This window comes from Dromiciops gliroides, chromosome 2, assembly GCF_019393635.1.
Source record: "Dromiciops gliroides isolate mDroGli1 chromosome 2, mDroGli1.pri, whole genome shotgun sequence".
Classification (NCBI taxonomy): domain Eukaryota; kingdom Metazoa; phylum Chordata; class Mammalia; order Microbiotheria; family Microbiotheriidae; genus Dromiciops; species Dromiciops gliroides.
In genome coordinates this window covers 676847497-676870832 of record NC_057862.1, presented here as the reverse complement: position 1 = coordinate 676870832, position 23336 = coordinate 676847497, and the positions used below count along the sequence as shown (strand labels likewise).

The following is a 23336-nucleotide window of genomic DNA, read 5'->3' as shown; positions in this document are numbered from 1 at the left end:
TGAGGCCGGATTTGAACTCAGGTCCTCCTGAATCCAGGGCTAGTGCTCTATCCACTGCAACACTTCGCTGCCCCCAGAGGTAGGTATATTTAAACTGATGACCTGTACCTCCCCCTCAGGAAGCTGCTACTCTTCCCATGACTAACCTTTCCCCAGGAAATCCCCATCTACCCTCACCACCACCTAAACAGGTGGAATGAAGGAGCCAACAAAATGCCACCCCAGGAAATCATTCAATTAACAAGCATTTATTCATTAAGTGCTTAGTATGAGCCATTCACTAACCAAAAAAATGAAATTATCCCACCCTCAAGAAGTTTCCATCCTATAGTGGGAAACAACCCACCATGTGCACAGATAAGGAAATACACTACATAGGGACTGGTCCTGTGATGAAGTAGGAGGAAAACCAAGAAAATTTGGGAGAACCAAAAGCTGCCCAAGGGCAGTGGACAAGATCGCCCCAAGAATATTCTTGACTTCTTGACCCCAGGTAGTCTACCCAATACTTTCCCCCAGGCAGACCTGGTGGTGAACCAATTTACTAACAAGAAAATAAAAAGAAACGCTAGGGGATCCTTTCAGCCTGGGAAAAAAAAAGAAGTTGGGGAATGGAACACACCCAAACCACCACCAGAAAACAAGAGAAAATAATTTCTCAGGTTTTCTTAGCTGTGTACCAAACATGGAAAACTGAGAGGCAAAGAGTCTATGAGCCCCTAATCCTGGGCACTGGCTGGCTAAACCCTAATCCAGACGAGAATATAGACTCACCTCCAACCCAGGCCACAAGGGGACTCCTCTGGTCTCTAACTCTGGCCAAAGGAGTCCCTAATCCATCCCAGTTTGAGACTGACTACTAAACCAGCCCCCTGGCCAATAACGGGTCACTAATCCCTGACAGGGACTGACTCCTAAATCTTGTCATAGACACTAACCCATTCAACAACCAACCCTTCACCCGAGCCACAGACTGACCACTGACCCAAACAAGGGCTTAGTCCTAACCCTAGCCACAGAATAGTCACTAACTTAACTAGGCCGACCCCCTAATTCCCGCTGCAGATCCAGGAAAGACCAACAAAGGCAGTTGAAGAGATGGCAAGAAAAGAGGAGAGATGTGGGGACTGATTGAAGGATGAAGGATTATTTTGTTTGACTTAGATAAGAGAGGAATTGGGTCTGATATGATGACTATTTTCAAACATGTGAAGGAATTTGATGGAGAAGAGGGACCATACTTGTCCCTTGGAATCCCAGGGGCTGCATTCTGGAGTTTGGAGGCTAAGAGAGATTTCAATTCAACCCACATACATAGGTCCTTTCAACAGTAAAGAAAGTGTGCAGGGGCAGCTAGGTGGTGCAGTGGATAAAGCACTGGCCCTGGATTCAGGAGGACCTGAGTTCAAATCCGGCCTCAGACACTTGACACTTACTAGCTGTGTGACGAAAGAAAGAAAGAAAGAAAGAAAGAAAGAAAGAAAGAAAGAAAGAAAGAAAGAAAGAAAGAAAGAAAGAAAGAAAGAAAGAAAGAAAGAAAGAAAGGTAGGACTTGCCTTATTATCCCCCACGTGAAAGAAGAAGGAACTGGATCCCAAAGATGTAAAATGAGGTGCTTCCCATTTTCACCAAGAAGAGCAGAGCGCCCACCAAGGTTGTCTGTGATTCATGACTATCCTAGGTGAATTACAGAATCTCAGAACTAAAAGAAGTCTCCTCAGGAACCTGGTCCAATGAGAATCCTCTCTACAAAATCCTCAACAAGTGACATTGGCCTCCTGGCTGTTGCTTGAACAAGATACTCCATATGCAGGGTCCAGGCATTTTCTCTGGCTGTCTTCCAGGCTGGGCATGTTCTCCCTCCTTATCTCTGCCTCCTATTCCCCCCAGGCTAAAATCCCACCTTCTCCAGGAAGCCTTTCCCGATTCCCTCTTAATGCCAGGACCTTCCCTCTGTGGATTATCTCCAATTTCTCCTGTGTGTATCTTATTTGTACACAGTTGTTTTCATACTGTTTCTTGAGAATAAGGATTGGTCTTGTTGATTGGTTGGTTGATTTTGTCTTTTTTTTCTATCCCTAGAGCTTAGCCCGATACTGGGCACAAAATAGCACTTTAATAAATGCTTGTTAGCTGACTGCTTACAAGTAGTCATTCAATCTCTGCTCAAAGACACAAGAGGGGGGACCTGTGCTTCCCAAAGCAGCTTCTTCTACCAAGGACAGCTCTAGACATTAGAAAGTCTTCCATGATATCAAGACCAAATTTGCTTCTTTGTAACATATACATACCCATTGTTGGTGGTTCATCCATCTGGGACAAGTTAAATCTAAGCTAGCCCTGTCCAAATACCTGGAGATAACTGAGCTCCTCTTGGCTAAATACTTCCAGTTCTCCCAAGCAATCAATCGATGACAGGCATTTATTAAGTGCCAGCCACTGTGCTAAGCATGGGGATATGAAGACCAAAATTAAATTCTCCTGACCAATGAGACAGTGTATACATATAAACACACACACATATATAACATGTGTATGGGCAACTAGGTGACAGTGGATGTCAGGCAGGGAGTCAGGAACTCATCTTCATGAGTTCAAATCCAGTCTCAGACACATATTAGCTGTGTGACCCTGGGCACATCACTTCACCCTGTTTGCCTCAGTTTCTTCATCTGTAAAATGAACTGGAGAAGGAAATGGCAAAGCACTCCAGTATCTCTGCTGAGAAAACCCCCAATGGGGTCAAGGAGAGTTGTACATGACTGAATAACAACATATATGTATATACAGATATAAGGTGATGGGGGAATCCTAATATGGCATGAATTCAAGGGCTTTTACCAATCCCTTCATCCTTCTCTGAACACTTTAAAACTTATCACTCTCATTCCTAACATGTGACACTTATAAATGCTTTTTGACTGACTTACTGACTGACTGCAAGTGGTAGTCAGAATACTCTAGACGTGATACGAGCAGGGCAGAGCTTCCTAGGACAACCCCTTCTTTATTCCTGGATACCACATCTCTCTTAACACTGCCTCAAAGAGCATTCATGTTCCTGACTGGCATTTCACACTGTTTTCTCAAGACACAGGTTCAAATTCCCCCTGAGACTTACTCTCTGTAGCTCTGGGCAAATCACTTCATCTTTCCAGGACCCGTTTTCATAATCTGCAAAATGAGGGAGGCTGGACTAGATGGACCTTGATGTCCCTTCCTTCTCTAGATCTATGATCCCAAGAGCTTGCAGTCCCCTAAGATTTCCAGATCTTTTTCATGCAAATTTGCACTTGAGAAATAGGTCTTTAAAATCTGTCTTGGGCTCCTGACTTTCTTCCACTTCCACTTCATCTACCCAGCCTCACCATCTCCCATTCTCTTTGACCATAAGGGGCAAAGCCAAACCAAAGATGCCAAAGGAATTTCCCAGTATCCTGCTTCCTAAGATAATCACACATCTTAGTCAGTGGCAAGGCTGGGGTCTGAATTCAGATCTTCTGTCCCTAAACCCTGTCATCTTTCCACTATACCTCAGTGCTTCTACAAATAGAGCTGTCCAAAAAAAATTAGAACCGTAAAGCTAAAAGGGATCTTAATAATGACGATAACACTGGTCACAGCAATAACAGCTCACACTTACAGAGCAATTGAAGGTGGCTCAGTGCTTGACAAGCATTATCTCATTTGGTCCTAACCCAGTGAGGCAAGTGGTATTAATAGCATCCCCATTTCACAGATGATGAAATTAAGTCTCAGAGAGGTTAAGTGATGGCCTGTCTACTTCATCCCCAGCCTTAGAAAAAGACTAAACTTCTGCTTTAGGCAGTGAGTTCCCTGTTGTGGTCTGGGCAATATCTATCTACTATCATTCAAGCCAAATGGGCCAGGCTAGTTTTTCCCTAAAAGGCATGGACTTGGGGGTGGCTAGGTGGCACAGTGGATAAAGCACCGGCCCTGGATTCAGGAGTACCTGAGTTCAAATCCGGCCTCAGATACTTGACACTTACTAGCTGTGTGACCCTGGGCAAGTCACTTAACCCCCATTGTCCTGCAAAAAAAAAAAAAAAAAGGCATGGACTTGGCAGACCTTAGGGGGCTAGAACTCAAGGTGCTGACTGAGATTCCCAGTCACCCAAGGCCAACTTCTTGGGTCCTCCACTGCCCTTTGAATCACCACATCTTCTGACCCAACACACCTTTCAAACAACCAATAAATCAACCAACAAGGTTTATTAAGCACCTAATACAGGGCAGCTGGGTGGTGCAGTGGATAGAGCATCGGCCCTGGAGTCAGGAGGACCTGAGTTCAAATCCAGCCTCAGACACTTAACACTTACTAGCTGTGTGACCCTGGGCAAGTCACTTAACCCCAATTGCCTCACAAAAAAAACAAAAACAAAGACAAAACAAACAAACAAAAAAGCACCTAATATAGGTCAGGTACTGTGCTAGGTATAGTCCTAATGAGAAGTGATAACGATGACAAGAGTGTTCTCCCAAACGAACATGTAATTATTATTCTGTGATAAATGTATATGTGTATCCATACATGGAGTTATTAAATTAATATTTATTCTGTTGTCTACCTTATTAGACATTAAGTCATCACTAATAGGGATTATTTCATTCTTTATACTTATATTCCTAGCACCTACTACAACAACTGGCACATAGTAGGTGCTTAATAAGTATTTGCTGATTGATCGAAATCTAAAGAATGAAGCCATTCCTGCCTGCAAGATGCTTACATCATAATGGAGATAAAAATGTATTCACCTTTTCCTTCTAGTTCAGGTGAGTGGAAGGGCTGGCAATGCCAGCTGATCCGAATAGAGAAGTCAGGAGGGGATATTGGTTTGGAGTAGGAAAGGATGAGTTGGTTCTGAGATGCATCAGATCTGAGCTGAGGACCAGCCTATGAAGTTGGACCAGCAGGACTGTGATTCAGCCTCCCAAAGCATGGAGGGAGCACTTTGGGACGTGACAAACAGCAACAGGACAGTTCCCACAGGAAGCAGGAGGTGTGGCGTGGTGCATGGAGGAACACTCCCAGGACAAGTTTCAGAGTCCCTTGAATGGAAATACTGGAAACATTATTACCCAGGTCTAGCTCCAGTCACTATTCAAGGAAGCAGGTTGTCTGCCCTCCAGTGATCATCTATCCCAGACTGTTTTTATTCTCTTCTCTCCATCAGGGTGTGGTTGGCCAGGAACAAGCTGTACGTGCCCCTAACTGCTGAAAAGGGACTGAACTGGGGGAAGGACATTCCTCTCTGACACCAGTCAGTGTGATATAATGGAAAGAGCCATACCCTAGGCAGCAGGAAACCCATATTCAAGCTGCTTCTCTCGCTGGGTAACTTTAGAAAAGTCACGTTGCCTCTCTGAGCCCGAGGTTCCCCATCTGGAAATCCTAAGAGTTGAACTCAAGGCTTTGTAACATTCTTTGTGTCCTGGACTTGGTCAATCTGGTGAATCCCTTCCTCAGAATAATGTTTTTAAATGCATCAAATAAATATACTCAATTACAAAGGAAATCAACTATATTGGTATTCAGTTATAAAAACACCTTTTAAAAAAAAGTTCAGAGAACCCTGGTTTAAACCCCCTGAACTAGACGGTCTCTTTGATTCTCAGCCTCCTCATCCCTCTGGGGTCCTAAATGATGGCTGCCCAGGGCCAGAACTCAGAAAAGGAGAATTGACCCCAAAATCACAGCTGGAAGGGACTCCAGAGACCCTCCAGCCCAACCCACATCTGAACAATGATCCACTCGACAAAATCCTAGACAAGTAGTCATCCAGGCTTTGCCTCCAGATGAGGGAGAGCCCCCCATTTGGAACAGCCCATTCCACTTCTGCACACCTCTGTTAGGAAGTTTCTCCTGATGTCAGACTGAACTCTGCCTCTCGGGAATGTTCACTCATTGCAAAAATAGCTAGCTGGTACAGTGAATAGAGAACTGGACAAGAAGTTAGGAAGACCCAAGTTCAAATCCCTCCTTAGCCATTTACTACCGGGAGACCCTGGGTAAGTTGCTTGACCTCTCTCAACCTCAGTTCCCTCACCTGTAAAATGGAGATAGCACCTATCCTATAACTGGTTGTGAGAATCAAACAAAATGACATTTGTAAAGTGCTTGCAAACTTTTTTTTTAAATGATTGCAAACTTGAAAGTTCCATATAAACATTAAAAGCTATCATTGGGGCAGCTAGGTGGCACAGTGGATAAAGCACCAGCCCTGGATTCAGGAGGACTTCAGTTCAAATCCAACCTCAGACACTTGACTGTGTTACCCTGGGTAAGTCACTTAACCCTCATTGCCCCCCCAAAAAAATTTTAAAACAGCTGTTGTCACCACCATTACTATTGTTATTATTATTACTCTTAAATCCAATTCTCAAGACAGCTTTCCTCTGTTTTCTCAGCTTCTGACATGGTTTCCTTTGACTCAGAATAGCAGAACCGCAGAGAGCTCCTCTCCAAGCTAAGAGAGACCTCAGCACACCCTTGTCCAACCTATACCTGAACAAGAATGCCTTGTACTATATCCCAACCCATCTAACTTCTGCCTAAAGCCTCTAGTGGGAAGGAGCCACTATCTCTTGAAGTAACCTATACCACAGCTCTTAACCATTGGGAAGCTTTGTCACCTCCATCAAGTCTAAAGCCATCTCTTTGTGACCTCGTGGCCTCACAGAATGTCAGGGTTGGAAGGTAAGACTCCTTGGCCTTCTGCAATCCCTTCTCCATATGCCTGACAAGTAGTCACCCAGTCTCCACTTGAAGACATTAGAGCTCATTCTTAGTTTTTGTGAGGAAGGTAATCCTTGTTACTGGAGAGGTCGAGGCTGGTGAATTGCTTGGGCTTGGGACTTCTGATCTGCAAGAAGGCTAAAGTCAGCAGGGTGCCCTCTCTGTCTGGTATCAATATGGTGAGCTCCCAGAAGCAAGAGATTACCAGGCTATCTAAGGAGAGGGTCCCAGATGAGAAAAAAAACCTGAGTGATCAGTCAATAAGCATTTATTAAACACCTAAGCTTTGGGGATACAAAAAAGTTAAAAAACAAAAACATCCCTACCCTCAAGGAGTTCTCATTTTAATAGGAGAGACAAGAAACAAATATGTAAAAACAAGTTATAGACTCATCCTTTCTGTATAGGAGAGATAATAGGGCACTGGAATTGAGGGCTTGAAGAAGGTAGGATTCAAGTTCTTGTGCCCATCAGAGGAGGGACTGGGGCCATGAGTGACCACTGCCCTTCCAGTCTGGGGGAGAGAGGGAGTTCAAGTCTCCTAAAAGAAGCATCATATCGGCTCTAAGAGCATGCTCAGATCCCAGTGGGGACTGTGGAACAGGGCAGTTAGGCTGGCCTCTTAGCAGCCACTGACTGAACTGCACTGGAAAGGAGAAAGTGTAGCAGTCCTGAAGTCAAAATCAAGAGGACTGAATCTGGAGTCAGAGGACCCGGGTTCAGGTCCAAGCCGGAGCATGCCCCATTGTTGCTGTTGTTGTTGAGAGGTTTGGGATCCATGACTTCTACTGTCCCTTCCAGATCTATAATTGTGATCTCAGGAATTGAGGGAAAACTTGCTAACAGAGCTGTCCAGCAATCGAAGGAGCTGCTTTAGGAGGTAGTAAGTTCTCCATAAGAGATTTTTTTTTTGGCCAAGCAATGAGGGTTAAGTGACTTGCCCAGGGTCACACAGCTAGTAAGTATCAAGTGTTTGAGGCCGGATTTGAACTCAGGTCCTCCTGAATGCAGGGCCGGTGCTTTATTCACTCAACCACCTAGCTGCCCCCCATAAGAGATTTTCAGCAAAGCCTGGATACCAGGATTACGTCTAAGGCTGCTCCCAGCTCTGAATCTGTGACAGATAGCTGCCTTCCCAGCTTAGGATGTCTTGCTGGAAAGGAAAAGCAGCTAACAGTGAGAGCCACCCAAAGGGTTGTGGGCTGCCTTCAGCAGTACAAGTTTCCCCCTCCCCTGACTGAGCAGAAGCTTTCTGGGATGGGCAGAGGGATTTGGAGTTTGCTACAGACTGGGCTGAGCTGGGGCCCCATCCGGCTCTGAGCCTCTGGGACTTGTGTGTGAGGGAAGAATTCCAGGAAGAAGGAGGGCAGGGGGGTACAATGGCCGGAAGCTTGGAAAGGAAGCAGCCGTCATTGTAACAGCGTAAACCCCAGCCCCCCAGCCCTGACAACCGGCTTGGGCCAATGAGGGATATCTCATTGCCAGGAGAGGAGTCTGAGCTGGCCCCGAGGGGGCTGTGTATTGACTAATCACAATTTCCTCCCATTTGTTAAGGTCCTCACTCCCAACCAAGTGTGGTTCCCCAGAAGACACGTTTTAGAGGCAGCCACATCAGAGCTGCGTCTCTTTCCTGGAGCCTCCCAGATTCCTATTCCTAGGACAGGGCATCCATCCCTGGCCCTGATTAGGGCTGGTTGATGGCCTTCCTCTTCCTCTTGCTTCTGTGTTTCTTGGGGACCTTTGAAAAAGGAGGGAGCGGGATTTCTGGACAAGATAAAGCCCTGGGGGCCGTGGCTGTCCCTCAGAGAACAAAATAGGATGGAATCAGATCGTTGACAGTATTTATGAAGCCCTTGTTTATTAAGCAGCTGCCTCTCCCCCCAAGCCTCCCCAAGTCCTGATTACCCCACCTCCTTCCACTGATCTTATGTGATGCAAACTAGAAGCCCATCATCTTTGACGAGCTGCGCTAAACTCAAAGAGTCACAGTGGCCGGTCAGTTAGTAAATATTAAGTGCCTACTGTGCATCAAGCCCTGAAGAGACAAAGAAAGGTAAAAGTCAGGAGCTCACAGTGTAATGTGGGACCTATAGATAGGGGACAAGCAACAGAGAGAAAGACTGCTCAAAGAAGGTGGGATTTCAGCTGGAATTTGAAGGAAGTCAGGAGGCAGAGAGGAAGAGGAAGAGCTTTCCAGTCATGGGGGAGGGGGAGGCACAATCAGGGGAAAGGTCTGGAGCCTGCAAGGGAGGGTCTTGCTGGAGGAAGAGCTGGGATGCCAGGGCCACTGATTGCAGAGTATTTGAAGAATAGGGGTTAAGGTATGGGGCAGGGCAATTTTGGAAGGGCTTTGTGCACCAAAGAGATGATTTTCTATTTGATCCTGGAGAGGATAAGGAACCACTGGGGTTTCTCAAATAGGAAAAGGGATCACAAGGTCAGATTAGTGATTTAGGAAGATTGCCTTGACAGCCAAGTGGAGGATGAACTGGAAAGAGGAGAGATGTGGTGTGGGTCAGAGAGAAATCAGCTGGTTATTGCTCCAGTCCAAGCGTGAAGTGATGAGGAATCTGTCACTTGAAGGGATGACATCACACCAATGTGGTGGCAGTGTCAGGAGAGATGAAGGAGCACATAGGAGAGATGTTACAAAGGTCAGTCAGTCAGTCAACAAACCAACAAGCAATGATTAAGCTCTAACCATATTCCAGACATAGAGTCATTTCCCTAGCCCATCCTGGAAAAAATATTTCTTGAATGGTAGAACCCACTGCTTGGGGACCAAGCCTTGGAGAAATCTGGAACACCTCCAGGGGGCAATTAGTCTGGAAGGAGGACTTTCCTGGGGAGGGAGGAGGGAAGCAGAGGAAGTGTCTTACTCCTTCCAAGCAGTTTAACCAGCATTTATTAAGCATTTACTACAGAAGGTCAGGCCCTGCAGTAGATGCTGGGGATAAAAAGACCAAAATAAAGAGATGGCCCCTGCCTGCCTTCAAGGACTTTACATCCTTCTGACATGGATCACAGAATCTTAAATATAGAGGTGGAAGAGACTCAGAAGCCACCCAGCCCAACCTACTCATTGGACAGATGAAGAAACTGAGGCCTAGGGGACTTCACTTGCCCGAGGCCACACAACACCAATGCATAATATCTACAAACTAAATACAAAGTTATAGGGTTTGGGGGGAGTGAGGAAAAGCCTCCTATCTACATACTTTCTCTCATTTGAATGTAAGTTCCTTGAAGGCAGGCACTATTGCTTTTCCTTTTTTTTTTTCTTTTGTCAGTCTTTGTATTCCCAGGAGGACCTGAGTTTAAATCCAACCTCAGACACTTACTGACCCTGGGCAAGTCATTTGCCTCAGTTTCCTCATCTGTCAAATGAGCTGGAGGAGGAAATGGCCAACCACTCCAGGATCTTTTCCAAGAAAACCCCAAATGGGGTCATGGAGAGTAGGACTGAACAACAAATCCCCAATGTCTGGTACACAGTAAGTGCTTAATAGATACTCAGAGACTGAATGACTGACCCATGTAGGAGGCGGCTTTTGGGCAGAACTGGAGGAAAGAAGGGAGAACATTCCTCACATGGCAGAGCACCCAAGATGGAGAACAGCTGAGACCCCACTTGTGCTGGGCAGCTGAGTACCTGAGGGGAGTCATATATAATCATCTGCAGCTGCACATAATGGACTTCAAATCAATAATCTAGTAAATGTGTTCACATTTCATACAAACAGAGGGGGCCACCTTGGCCTGTGGAGCCATCTCGCCCATTTACAGGAATTGTAGCTCAATGTAATTCAACGGATCGATCAGTAATCCTTTTATCAAGCGTCTACTGTGTGCCAGGCTGCCCCTCTTCCCCTCGGCCCCAGATGCCTTCCTGAAGAGGAGAGTAAGATGGAAGAAGGATGTTGAAGGAAAAGAAAGACTCTGCTGAGAGACCGAGGTGTTTGTTGTTCTGCTCCTCCAGGCAGCATTTATGTAGATTGGCAAAGTGTTTACATGTGTTCTCTGATCTTCCCAAGAACCATAGGAGGTGGGAGTTTTTCTTCTCCCTCTTTTATAGATGAGGAAAGTGAGGCTGAGAGAGAGGGAAAGTGACTTGACCAGGGTCACACAGCTAGTAAGCATCCAAGGCAGGATTTGAATTTAGGTCTCCTTGATTCCAAGCCAGCACTTTGCCCACTGCACCACCCATTATGACCCAGAAATGCATAGAATGTTGGAGCTGGAAAGGCCCTTGGAGATGGCTAAGAAAATTAAGAGGCAGTGTGGTATGATGGCTAGGGCACTGAACTTGAAACGAGGAAGACCCAGAACTAAAGCCCACGGCAGACATTTACTAGTTATGTGACACTAAGGAAGTTATTTCACCTCCCTGGACCTCATCCAGAATGTTGGAGTTGTTGCCTCCTATGATCTAATCTAATGCCCCCAAACTACTTGGTACACTATAGGTGCTCAATAAATGCTTGTTGGCTGATTGATTTTGCAGATGGGAAAACTCTGGCCCAAAGAAATGAGTTGTCTAAGATCACACAAGCGGGAAGATAAGAGGTAGGATAGTTCTCCCACATCGCCCCACAGGAGATCATTGAATAAGGAACCAGAGATTCTCATTAAAGAGTTAAAGGACCAAAGAATTTAGAAGAGGAAGTGCCCTTGGACATCAACTAGACACACCCCCTGTTTTTACAAAGAATGAAAGAAAGGCTCTGGAGGTGGATTGATTTGTTCATCATCACACAGGCAGAAGCAGAATTCGAACCCAGGCCTTCTGGCTCCCGATCTTGGGCTCTCTCCATCACACCACCCTCCCCACCATCCCCAGCCTCTTCCCCCACACAGGAAAGAGAAGAAACAAAGCCTTCAGCGGCTTTCTCACACTCGGAGAATGCCGAGCATCCCTCTTGGCTCCACTATGCTCTAAATACGATGGAATTTGAGGAGGAAGAGAGGGAGGAGGAGGGGATGGCTATCTCTGGGCCTACAGGAGCAGGGCTTGCTGTGGGAGGGGAGGGCAGAGCTGTGGCCAAGGAGCAAATGAGCACATGGAATGGACTCTAAGGCAATAATTCTTCCCCAGAAAATAAAAAGGGGGACCCAGGTTACTCCGGGGACGGTGGGAGGAGTTGTATCTGGAGAGAAAGCCTCCTAGTGAGGTGTTCATGTGTCACCAAGGGTTGGAGGCTGTGGGATTCCGTGCAATCTGGAGTCAGGGGACCTGGGTTCAAATCCAGATCTCCCGGGTGCTCTCGGACAAGCGGGTTAGCTTCTCTGGGTCACAGTTCCTCTGTAAAATGAGAAGACTGGTACAGATGACCTCTGAGGTCCCTTTGGACTCTGAATCTATGATATTATAAAAGAGGAAATCAGAAAGTTTCATTTCTAAATCTTCCTAGGATCATGGATTCACAGCTAGAAGGGAACTTGGAGTCCATCAAACCCAACCTCCATCCCATTATACAGATGAGAAAACTGACACAGATCAAGTGACCAGACAAGGGGTCAGAATTTGAACCCAGGTCTTCTTAATTCCTACTTACTACCTCAAGATGCCTATTCATTCTCTCTCTCTCTCTCTCTCTCTCTCTCTCTCTCTCTCTCTCTCTCTCTCTCTCTCTCTCCCACTCCCCCCCCATATCATTTCAAGCTACAATAATTTAAGTGACAAAGTTTTCTGGCTGGGTGCATCCTTCTTACCCCTCTCCAGGATGCCTAATCTACCCACCAACAACACTCTCAAAACATACTCTCAAGCCTCATGTTCCTTCATCAGGACCAAGGGGAAGAAGGAACACATAGGTCAATGCTACCTCAGCGTCCAGAGACCCAGGTTCGAATTCCAGCTTTTCCACCAGGTAACCATGGGATGTCAGACAATTTCCCCACTGTGGACCAGCGTAAACCGGTAGAGTTGGACCTCTGAGGCAGTTTCCAGCTCTGACTTTCTTTGAATTTGTTCTTTATCTTGCAAGTCATAACATCACCCACAAATAACTACTGGGCATTCCACAAGCCCTATCTCCCTCTTAGCACTGCAGAACATCTTAAAAGCTGGGGAAAAGAGAGGAAAGGAAAGGAGGATGGCAGAAGGTGAGTCTACGATAAATGGGAGCTCTCCCCTCAAGATTTCCATCATTTTCAGAGAACTAAGAGTTAAGGTCTAGGAAGTCGCCCAAGTCAGTCATTAATCAACAATAATCTTGCACTTACTATATCTCAGGCACTGTGCTTGGTCCTGAAGATATCAATAAAAAAGTGATATAAAAGGCTTCTAATGGGGGAAACCAATCTCTTTCCCTGGTTGTGTTCTAGTGAGAAGGTAATAACTGGTGCAAGCCTCTGGGGGGGAGAGACACAGAAAGAAAGGGAAAGAGAGACAGACAGACAGACAAAGACAAAGACAGACACAGAGACGGAGACAGTCAGCAGCCTACTTGCCCCACCCAGGTCAACAGGAAGCTGTGACTAATTTAGAAATGTATTTTGCTTGAATAAAAACAATTAATAAATATATTTGGAATCATTTTAAGAAAACACATGAGGTCACTCTGCTGTTGCTTCTCTCCCTGTTGGATCAATTCTATCTTGCTCTTAGATACAGGAGTTGGCAACAGCTGGGATTTTGTGCACTTTTAAAAAGTTCCAAGTCCATAAGAAAGTTTTCCAGCAGCTGAGCCTGTTGAGAAGCAAGCAACCTGGTTTTTTGTTTGTTTGTTTTGGTTTGGTTTTTTGTGGGGCAATGAGGGTTAAGTGACTTGCCCAGGGTCACACAGCCAGTAAGTGTCAAGTGTCTGAGGCCAGATTTGAACTCAGGTCCTTCTGAATCCAGGGCTGGTGCTTTATCCACTGTGCAACCTAGCTGCCCCCTAAGCAACCTGTTTGATTAAGAGTAAGCCACAATGTGATGTAAAAAATTAAATGGTCAGTCATCTGAAAAAATGTTCTGCATTGGTACTGATTAGGGAAATGCAAATTAAAACAACTCTGAGGTGCCACCTCACACCTATCAGATTGGCTAACATGACAGAAAAACAAATGACAAATGCTGGAGGGGATGTGGAAAAACTGGAACACTAATGCACTGATGGTGGAGTTGTGAACTGATCCAATCATTCTGGAGAACAATTTGGAACTATGCAAGGGCTATAAAACTGTGCATACTCTTTGATCTAGCAATACCACTGCCAAGTCTGTATCCCAAAGAGATTTTTAAAAAGGGAAAAGAACCTATTGGTACAAAAAATGTTTATAGAAGCTCTTTTGTGATGGCTAAGAATTAGAAATTGAGGGGATGCCCATCAATTAGGGAATGGCTGAACAAGTTGTGGTATGTGATTACAATGAAATATTATTGTTCTATAAGAAATGATGAGCAGGATGGTTTCAGACAAACCTGGAAATACTTACATGAACTGATACAAAGTGACTTGAATAGAACTAGGAGAACATTATACCCAGTGAAAGCAATATTGTTCAATGAAGAACTGTGAATGACAACTATTCTCAGCATTACAATGATTCAAGACAATTCCAAAGGACTTAAGATGAAAAATGCTATCTGCTTCCAGAGAAACAACCAATGACACCTGAACACAGACAGAAGCATACTATTTTTTCACTTTCTTTTTTTTAATTTTTTTGCACAAAATGACTAATACAGAAATGTTTACATGATTACACACATATAACCCATATCCAATTGTTTAACATCTCAGGGAGGGGGGAGAGAGAATTTGGAACTCGAAAAAAAATTTTAAGCTTTATGGGATAGTAGTGTCAAGCAGGGACTTGACTCAAGTTACCCAAGGTTGCAGAGGTATTAAGTGCAATCCCCTCCCTGTAGGAGGAGGTTAAGATACCTGAGTTTGTTTTCAAGCAGCAGGAAATGAACCAGTAAATAGAGAGAGAGTGAAGAGTAGAGCCAGAGAGGATAATTCTAGGGGCAATCCACCTAACAGAGAAAAGAGGGTAAGGAACCAAAGATTCGAGTAAAGAGGTCAGGACTGGATGAGAAGAGGCTGGAGTAAAAGCACTTCCCACCAGTCTCCATCATGGGGCACTTAATCCCTGCAAAAATGGCTGAAGGCTTAGGGTTGAATCCTTACACTTGCCTTATACTAATTTTCGATTGTTCAATTTATGAGAGTCTCTTGTCTCTCAACCAAATTGTAAGTTACTTGAAGACACACTAGATGTATTAAAAAAAAAAAAAAAGGTCCAGGAGTGAGAATCCATGCCAGAATCTGCCAAGCCCAGTGAGAAGCAACCTGTTTGACCCAAGATAGCTATCAATCAACTACAGTAGTCAAGGGGGATCAGCTCATCCATCAATTATACTGCCTATGAAAATGAACTTGAAAGAACGAATCCACCACCAGTGTATGAGTCCACTCTCCCCAGGGGCATAGGTGATATAGGGCAAGTTCAAGGGATATGCTTATACTTTGGTATAAACAGAATATATAACTTCAATAGCTTCTATACGCTAAAGAGCCTATTCAAGAATAGCTTCTCAGTAAATATTCCTTTATAAAAGCTAATTAATTAGCTGTGTGACCCTGGGCAAGTCACTTAACCCTCATTGCCCCACCATCTTCAAGTATAGGTTGGATGCCATGCTTCTGAGGTCTCTTCCTACTGATTCAATGAAAACAGCCAACAATAACCGAGTTCCAAAAGGCCAAGCTCGAGATAAGATAAACTGAACTCATTCCCTTTAGGAAACTAGCCCAGGCTACCTGCCAAAAGCCCATTCTCCAGGTTAGGCCCAGGTGCAACTTTGAAAAGTTCCTGCTTTGCCTCCGAGGTAGGACAAAACCTCAAAAATGTTCAGTACCCCAAGGGTTTCTTGCATTGTGTGCAACAAGACAATGTATGGTATCCAAGAAAATCTTGAAAACAAAAATACTACTCAAGCTTCCCAAGATGTTAGAAACAAAAGGGGGAAGAGTTGTAAATGTTTCTCTTGGCTTGGGAAGAAGGAGAAGGGAACTACCCACATGTAGTGAAGAGCTAGCCCTTTGAGCTGAAGTTTTAAAAAGAGTCCTATATTTCAAAACTAGAAGGTGCTTTTCCCAGATTTCTATGACAACAAATATTCACTGTTTTTTTTAAATGGCCCAGTGTTTTGCAAGTATATTTCTGTGTGTCGCTCTATAAATACTGGTCAACTGAAAAATTAAATGGAAAAAATCCTCTCAATTCCAAGGCACACAAGATCAAACCATATCACTGGCCACCTGGTTGTTCATGAATAAGACACTCCATCTCCCCTCCATCTCCCCTCCATCTCTCCTCTCTGCTGTGGGGATTTTCTCTGGCTATCCCCCATGCCTAGAATACTCTTCCGCCTCAGCTCCTCCTCCTTCTTTCTCAGGCTTCCTTTAAATTACAATTAAAATCCCATCTCCTATAGGAACCCTCTTAATTCTAGTACCTTCTCTCTCTGTTCATTATTTCCTATTTAGCCTGTATATAGCTTGTTTGTACATAGTTGCTTGTTATTTCCCCCATTGGCTTGTGAGTTCCTTGAGGACAAGAACTATCTTTTGTATCTTTTTATATCCCTATTGCTTAGCACAGTGCCTGGCACCAAATAGGCACTTAATAAATATTTACAGACTGACAACAATGTATCATATATCAGTGCAACACCATCATAAGAATTTTTCTTGGCTCTAAACCCAGATTAGATAGAATACAGAGGAAATCAAGGGGGAGATTAAACCCGAAAGGGGAGAATCTAAAATCACTGAAAATCTTCATTTAGCGCAAACTCCAAAAAGTTGACCTAATAACAAAATAGATAATAAAAACAATGCTGACATGTCAAATGCTTTTAAAGAGGAGACTGGCATACTAAGATTGGAATTTCAATAAAGTCTTTTCTCAGTCTGACAGCACAAATCCAGCTAGTAAATCAACTATACCAAAACAGAGTAAGTTTTAAAAGCTAGCATTTGCTATAACTATCATGAATGACTGCCTTCTCCCAAAGTACTTGATCAAGCATTAAAAACATTTGAAGACCTGCACACAACAGGATGCATGTGTTGCCATGGTAAGGAACTAGAGAAAAGATGATACAAGGGCAGCTTCAGAGAAAGCTTTTGAAAACAAATAGAGCAGTGGATAAAGCACTGGCCCTGGATTCATGAGGACCTGAGTTCAAGCCTGTTCCAATGTTTCTTAACATAGAGCATCACAAAAAGTGAGAATACCAATGACCCCTCCAAATATGGGCCAGTAACACATTGTAACAGGTATGAATGGAATATACAGCAAGGCATAATGGGGATCTGCCCCCTCACCTTGTAGATCACCCCTCAGCTGACCACTTGATTCATTCTCTTCCCCCTTTGTCCCCCCTAGTCCTAGAGTCATCCATGGATATGTTTGGTTAATGTATTTCTCACTAATAAATGTATAATCACTTTCTCATTAATGATGAGGGAATTTGCTTCATCATTTCCCCCCTGGCTAATCTCTTTGATTTCATGGACACTGGAAACTCATCATTCTGTATGATGAATTCAACTCTGTAACTCATACTTCCTCAGACCATTTCCCATCCTGACTGCAGGACTATCCTCCACTAATCAGGTACCCTCTCCCCACCCTATTTTCAGCTTCTTTCTATGTGTTGTCATCTCCCATTTGATTGTAACCTCCTTAAGGGCAGGAATGCCATGCTTTTCTTTATATCCCTAGCACTTAGCACAGTATCTGGCACATAGTAGATGCTTAATAAATGCTTATTGATTCTTATTGAGCCATGAATTAATTAGTTCAAATCCCCAATCCAGTTCATAAAATACTAATTATTTATAAACTGGAGAAATATTGTTTTTCATGAGTAATTACCCACATTTCTCCATAATTAAATATTTAAATTGCTAAATATGTAAAATTTATTAACAAAAGGATTTCTTGATGAGCAGGAGGAGTTCAAAGAAATCTGGAAGGACTTGCATGAACTGATGATGAGTGAGATGAGCAGAACCAAAAGAACTTTGCACAAAGTATCATCAACATTATATGTTGATCAACTTTGATAGACTAGATTCTTCTCACCAATACAATGGTACAAGAAAGTTCCAAAGGACTCATGATGGGAAAAGCTCTCCAAATCCAGAAAAAAAAAAACCCTGTGGAATATGGATGCTGATTGAACCATACCATTTCTTTTGGTTTTGGTGCTGTTGTTTTTCTTTTTTGAGGTTTTTCCTTTTTGCTCTGATTCTTCTCTTATAACATGACTAATGCAGAAATATGTTTAATATTATTATACATATGTAACCTATATCAGATTACCTGCTGTCTTGGGGAGGGAGGGAGAGGGGGAAAAATTTGAAAGTTGAAATCTTATAAAAACAAATGTTGAAAACTATCTCTACATATAACTAGAAAATAATAAAATACTTTTTTTAAAAAAGTATTTCTAATTTTATTAACCATTTAAAATATTTTGTCTATACCAATGTAGATAGCCAGGGTCACTTTCAACTCTCAGTGTAATATGGCAGATGACTCCACTTGTCTGAAATCTCCGTCTCACACCACTCAGTTCGTTCCTGATACTGAAAAAATCTCTTAAGAATCTTCATTGGGGGCAGCTAGGTGGTGCAGTGGATAGAGCACCAGCCCTGGATTCAGGAGGACCTGAGTTCAAATCCGGCCTCAGACACTTGACACTTACTAGCTGTGTGACCTTGAGCAAGTCACTTAACCCTCATTTCCCCACAAAAACAAACAAACAAAAAAACATTTTTAAAAAACAAACAAACAAAAGCTGTTTGTGATGGGTCTCAACTTTTGGGGCAGCTAGGTGGTGCAGTGGATACAGCACCAGCCCTGGATTCAGGAGGACCTGAGTTTAAATCCAGCCTCAGACACTTGACACTTACTAGCTGTGTGATCCTGGGCAAGTCACTTAACCCTCGCTGCCCTGCCCCCCCCCCCAAATCTTCATCATATCTCTCCTCAGGTTAAGAGTTAAATTAATCTTTTAGAAAAAAAGCTAAATTAGTCCTTTCCCTTCATCCTTTCTACAGTAATTATAAGAACAGTCTTTCCAAAATATATTTTCCAACTCCTTACAAACTCTTCCGAGAGTTTTTTTTATAACTTATCACTTATAACATTTCTGTGAAGGAAGAAGTTTCACATGATCTTCTTCTCCCTATCTTCTCCACTGATTCTCCATAGATCTTCACATAGATCACAGATGAAGCATACCCTTTCCTGACTTGATAGAGAAAAGCACATCATTATAACACATCTCTCAATTGTACTTAAAACTAACAGCACAAATTGCTTTTTTCCACCTACTCTGGCTCCTGTGCTCTTAAAGAGATAATAATGGGCTCTATAGTCTCTGCAAGTTGAACATTTGAAACAAGGGTTGTGCATGTTTATATATGAAAGGTATTCACCACTTTTAACACCCAAATTTTAAAAAATCTATAAATACAAGAAAACAATACATTGACTGTGAGTAAAAAGTCCTTGCCAAAAAACCCCAGGGGGTTGGAGTGAAATTTATTGGCTTGATAATAAACCCAAATTTAGTAAGAACATGGGAACACTGCCCAGACACAGGGAAAATGGTCCTATTATATTTAGGCAATGGGTAGGGCATTAGGCCTGGAGACAAGAAGATCTGGGTTCGAATCTGGTCTCAGACACTAATCGCATGACCCTAGGCAAGTCACTTTGCCTCTATTTGCCTCAGTTTCCTCATCTGTAAAATGATGATAATAACAGCACCAATTTCCCAGGGTTGCTGTGAAGATCAAATAACTTAATGCATCAACAATGTTTTGTAAGCCATTATTCCCTTTATCATTATGCATAGGACTGAGTATGGCTTTCAAGTCAAAGGAAGAGTCAGGTCAACATATCATATTAATCACTTAAGGTACATGGCCAGCATATACATCAAAAGGCAACTTGATGCTATGGTGTGTTGGACTTGGAATGAGGAAAACCTGAGTTCAAATCTCACCTCAAATGCCTACAAACTATGCAACCCGGGGCAAGTCACTTAACCTCCCTTGCCTTGGTGTGTTCATCTGTAAAATGGGGTTGCTATATGATAGGACCTACCCCAAAGGGTTGTTGCAAGCATACAGTGAGTTAATATATCTAAAGCTCTTTGCCAACCTTAAAGTATTATATGAATTTGAGCTACTTAGCTACTAAGACATCAAGTTACATATCTCTACTGAAAAACACATGAAATGGCTTTTTTATCTCATGGAAATTTCCCCCTAATGACATCAAAACTCATTTGGAATCAATAAGTGCAAAATTATTAATGTATGCTAGGGGAAAATAGAATCTAGGGGCTTTGAGAATGAATCTGGAAGTCAAATGCATAATGTCCATTACTGAACAAAGGGAATGCTTGCAGATGCCTCAATCTGGACAAGACACATCAAGCATAATGCTATTAAGGAGGAAGCAGTGTTTAAATACACCAAGAGACTGCTTGAAATCAAGGCTCGGTAAAAAGAATACCCAGGGGGGCGGGGCAGCTAGGTGGCGCAGTGGATAGAGCACCAGCCCTGGAGTCAGGAGGACCTGAGTTCAAATCTGGCCTCAGACACTTAACGCTTACTAGCTGTGTGACCCTGGGCAAGTCACTTAGCCCTCATTGTCCCACCAAAAAAAAAGAAAGAAAGAAAGAGATGATGAGCAGGATGTTTTCCAGAAGGAAGTTGGAAAGACTTACATGAATTGAAGCAAAGTGAGCAGAACCAGAACATTGTGAAAGACTTGCTCTGATCGGGACAACAAGCCAAGGCAATTTCAAAGGATTTATGATGAAAAATACTGTCAACCTCCAGAGAAAGAAATGGAGTTTGAATACATATCAAAGCACCCCTGCCCCTTTTCTCACTTTCTTTATTTTTCTTATTTTTTGGTCTATTTTCTTTCACAGCATGACTAATGTGGAAATATGTTTTACAGGACTGCACATGTATAAGCTATATCAAATTGTCTTCTCAATGAAGAGGAAGGAGAATAAGAAAGGGAAAGAATTTGGCACTCAAACTATTTTTTTAAAAAAAGAATGTTAAAAATTGTTTTTAACATATAATTGGGGGGGAAATATTTTTTAAAAATAAAGAGGATTGGGGCAGCCAGGTGGCGAAGTGAATAGAGCACCAGCCCTGGAGTCAGGAGGACCTGAGTTCAAATCCAGCCTCAGACACTTAACACTTACTAGCTGTGTGACCCTGGGCAAGTCACTTAACTCCCATTGCCTCACTAAAAAAAACTTTAAAAAAAGAATACGCTCAGAGCAATTAACACAGGCAATAGCAGTCTTTTGGAAGAGTAAAATAAACGACAGATTTAGAAAGTTTAAAAAACACACAATTGTAACAAAAGACAAGCCCCCCCCCCCCCCCCCCCCCGCCAAAGGCCCAACACTCCAGCAAGAGAAAGATAAAAGCTTCAACACTCACAGAAGGAAGAGGGTTCTTTAGATTCTTAAAGTTGGCAAACAGGTTAGAAAGCAATTCTTCTAAAGCAAAGATACCACTTCACAGAGTAATGGCAAAGGATGATGATGGGGACAAATGAAAAAGACCACCCATGGGCAACAGCCACATAATCTCAAGCAGCAATAGGTTGACAAAGGAGCCACAAACAACTGGATGAGCCACGGGGATATGTTTACAGAAATAGGGGGGTTTATGATAGCGATGATAGACCAACTCACTATCAGAAGAAATTACAGAGAAATGTATATATACATACACATTTATCTATTTATATATGTGTGAAGAATGAGAATAGCAAAATTAATCAATGTAATAAGTTGCCACTTCTAGAATTTTCAGTTTGTCAAAAGCCCCTTTCTCAAGGCTAGTGGTTCATTATCCCCATTTGGCAGATGAGTAAACTGAGGCAAAGTGGCTCACCCAAGGTAACATAAATAGTAAGTGACTGATCGGGGACTAGACCCCAGATCTCCTGGCTCTAATTCCAGTACTCTCTGTGCCGTATTCTGTCCACAAGCAGAACAGAAGCAGGCTGGACTAACCTCCCGGTTCCCAGATAACACACAAACGCTGGCTGGGGACCATATCAGCCCATTAAGCAGTGACAACATTAGTGGTTCTCACCAACTCATGCCCGGCGGGGAATCAGAAGTCTAGGAGCCAAGCTCTGTACCCAGCACTGAACCCTAAGACCCTCTAATGAGACCCCTAGAAGGGGACTTTAATGACCATGTGGTCCCACCGCTCAGTTAACAGATGGGTAAAAAGAGACCAGGTAAGGGAGGGGACTTGGCCCCTTTAGATTTAGAAGGACCAATGGCTCATTTTACTAAGGAAGAAAATAAGAGTTCTCTTGTCCAAGGTCATGAAGCGTGCTGTGCCCCAGCTGAGACCAGGACACAGGGCTTCGAATTCCAGCTCCAGTGGACTTTTACAAGATAGCACCTGCTTTCTGTCTTCCTCAGGGGGCTTCACCCCCCTTGTCCTGGGAGGGAGGTCAGAAGTGAGGAAGGGAAGTGAGTCCCCAGAAGAGGCAGGGCACAGACCTAGGGAAGCTGCTGATCCACACACCCCCCATCTTCCTGAGAAGACTTTTGCTTCTCCCCTTAGCACTTGATTCCTTTATTTATGAAGAGTTGGACAAGATTAAAAATGACTTAACAACAATGAATTTAGCATGGAATGTTGCATATCTTCTCATCTGTTTACATGTAAACTATGTCTTATCAAAACTTGGTGTCTCCCCCAGGGCCTAGCCCTTAGTTCCTATTTAGTGAATATTTGGTGATTTTTTTTTTAGAGCATGGTGCAAATGGAGGGGGGTGAGGGATCAGAAAGGGGGTGAGGGGCCTTAAAAGGTCACCCATCAGAACCAAACTTCGCTACTTGTTGGAGGGTAGGGAGGGTCAGTGCCCTGAAAGGGAAGTGAGTGAAAGAGGGAGACAGAGGCAGAGAGACAGAGACAGAGAGTAATGGGGGGGGGGGGATAATGAGGGAGGGGGAGGGAGGGAGGGGGAGAGAGACAGACAGAGAGACAGACAGAGAGAGAGAGAAGAGAGGAAAGAGAGAGATGAGGGAGGGGAGGAAGGGACAGACAGACAGACGGGGCGGGGGGGGGGGTGTGCTGTACAGTCAAAAGAACTAGGTTCAGATCCTGGCTCTCCCATTGCTACCTGTGTGGCCTTGGACAAGTTCTATCCCCTTCTGGGCTTTAGTTTTTTCATCTGTGAAATTGGGGGGGGGGGGGTAGAGGGGGGAGGCATGACTAACGACCTCCAAGGTCCCTCCCAGCTCTAAATATACTCTCCTAAAACTAGGTGGGGCTGGAGGTGGGATTAGGGTAAGGGTTTATAGCCAGCTCATTAAGGATGTTTTTCCCCATTCTCTCCCCTGAGTGAGCGAAAAGGAGAGAAGACAGGCAGGTCACTGACTCAGGAGCCTTGTGAGGCTTCAGTTTTTCCCTCTGAAAACAAATTCTCTCTGTTACTGTTTACTGGCCTGTAAACCCTGTGCTAAAGCCTAGGCCCCCCGGCCCATCTACAGAAACA

The 23336-nt window shown here is 43.7% G+C and overlaps 1 protein-coding gene across 9 annotated transcripts in view; it reads right to left on the bottom strand.

Annotated features, from left to right (window-relative positions):
- DYSF (dysferlin) overlaps window positions 1–23336 on the bottom strand; it is a 255076-nt gene that overhangs the window by 181961 nt on the left and 49779 nt on the right. The window lies entirely within an intron of this gene.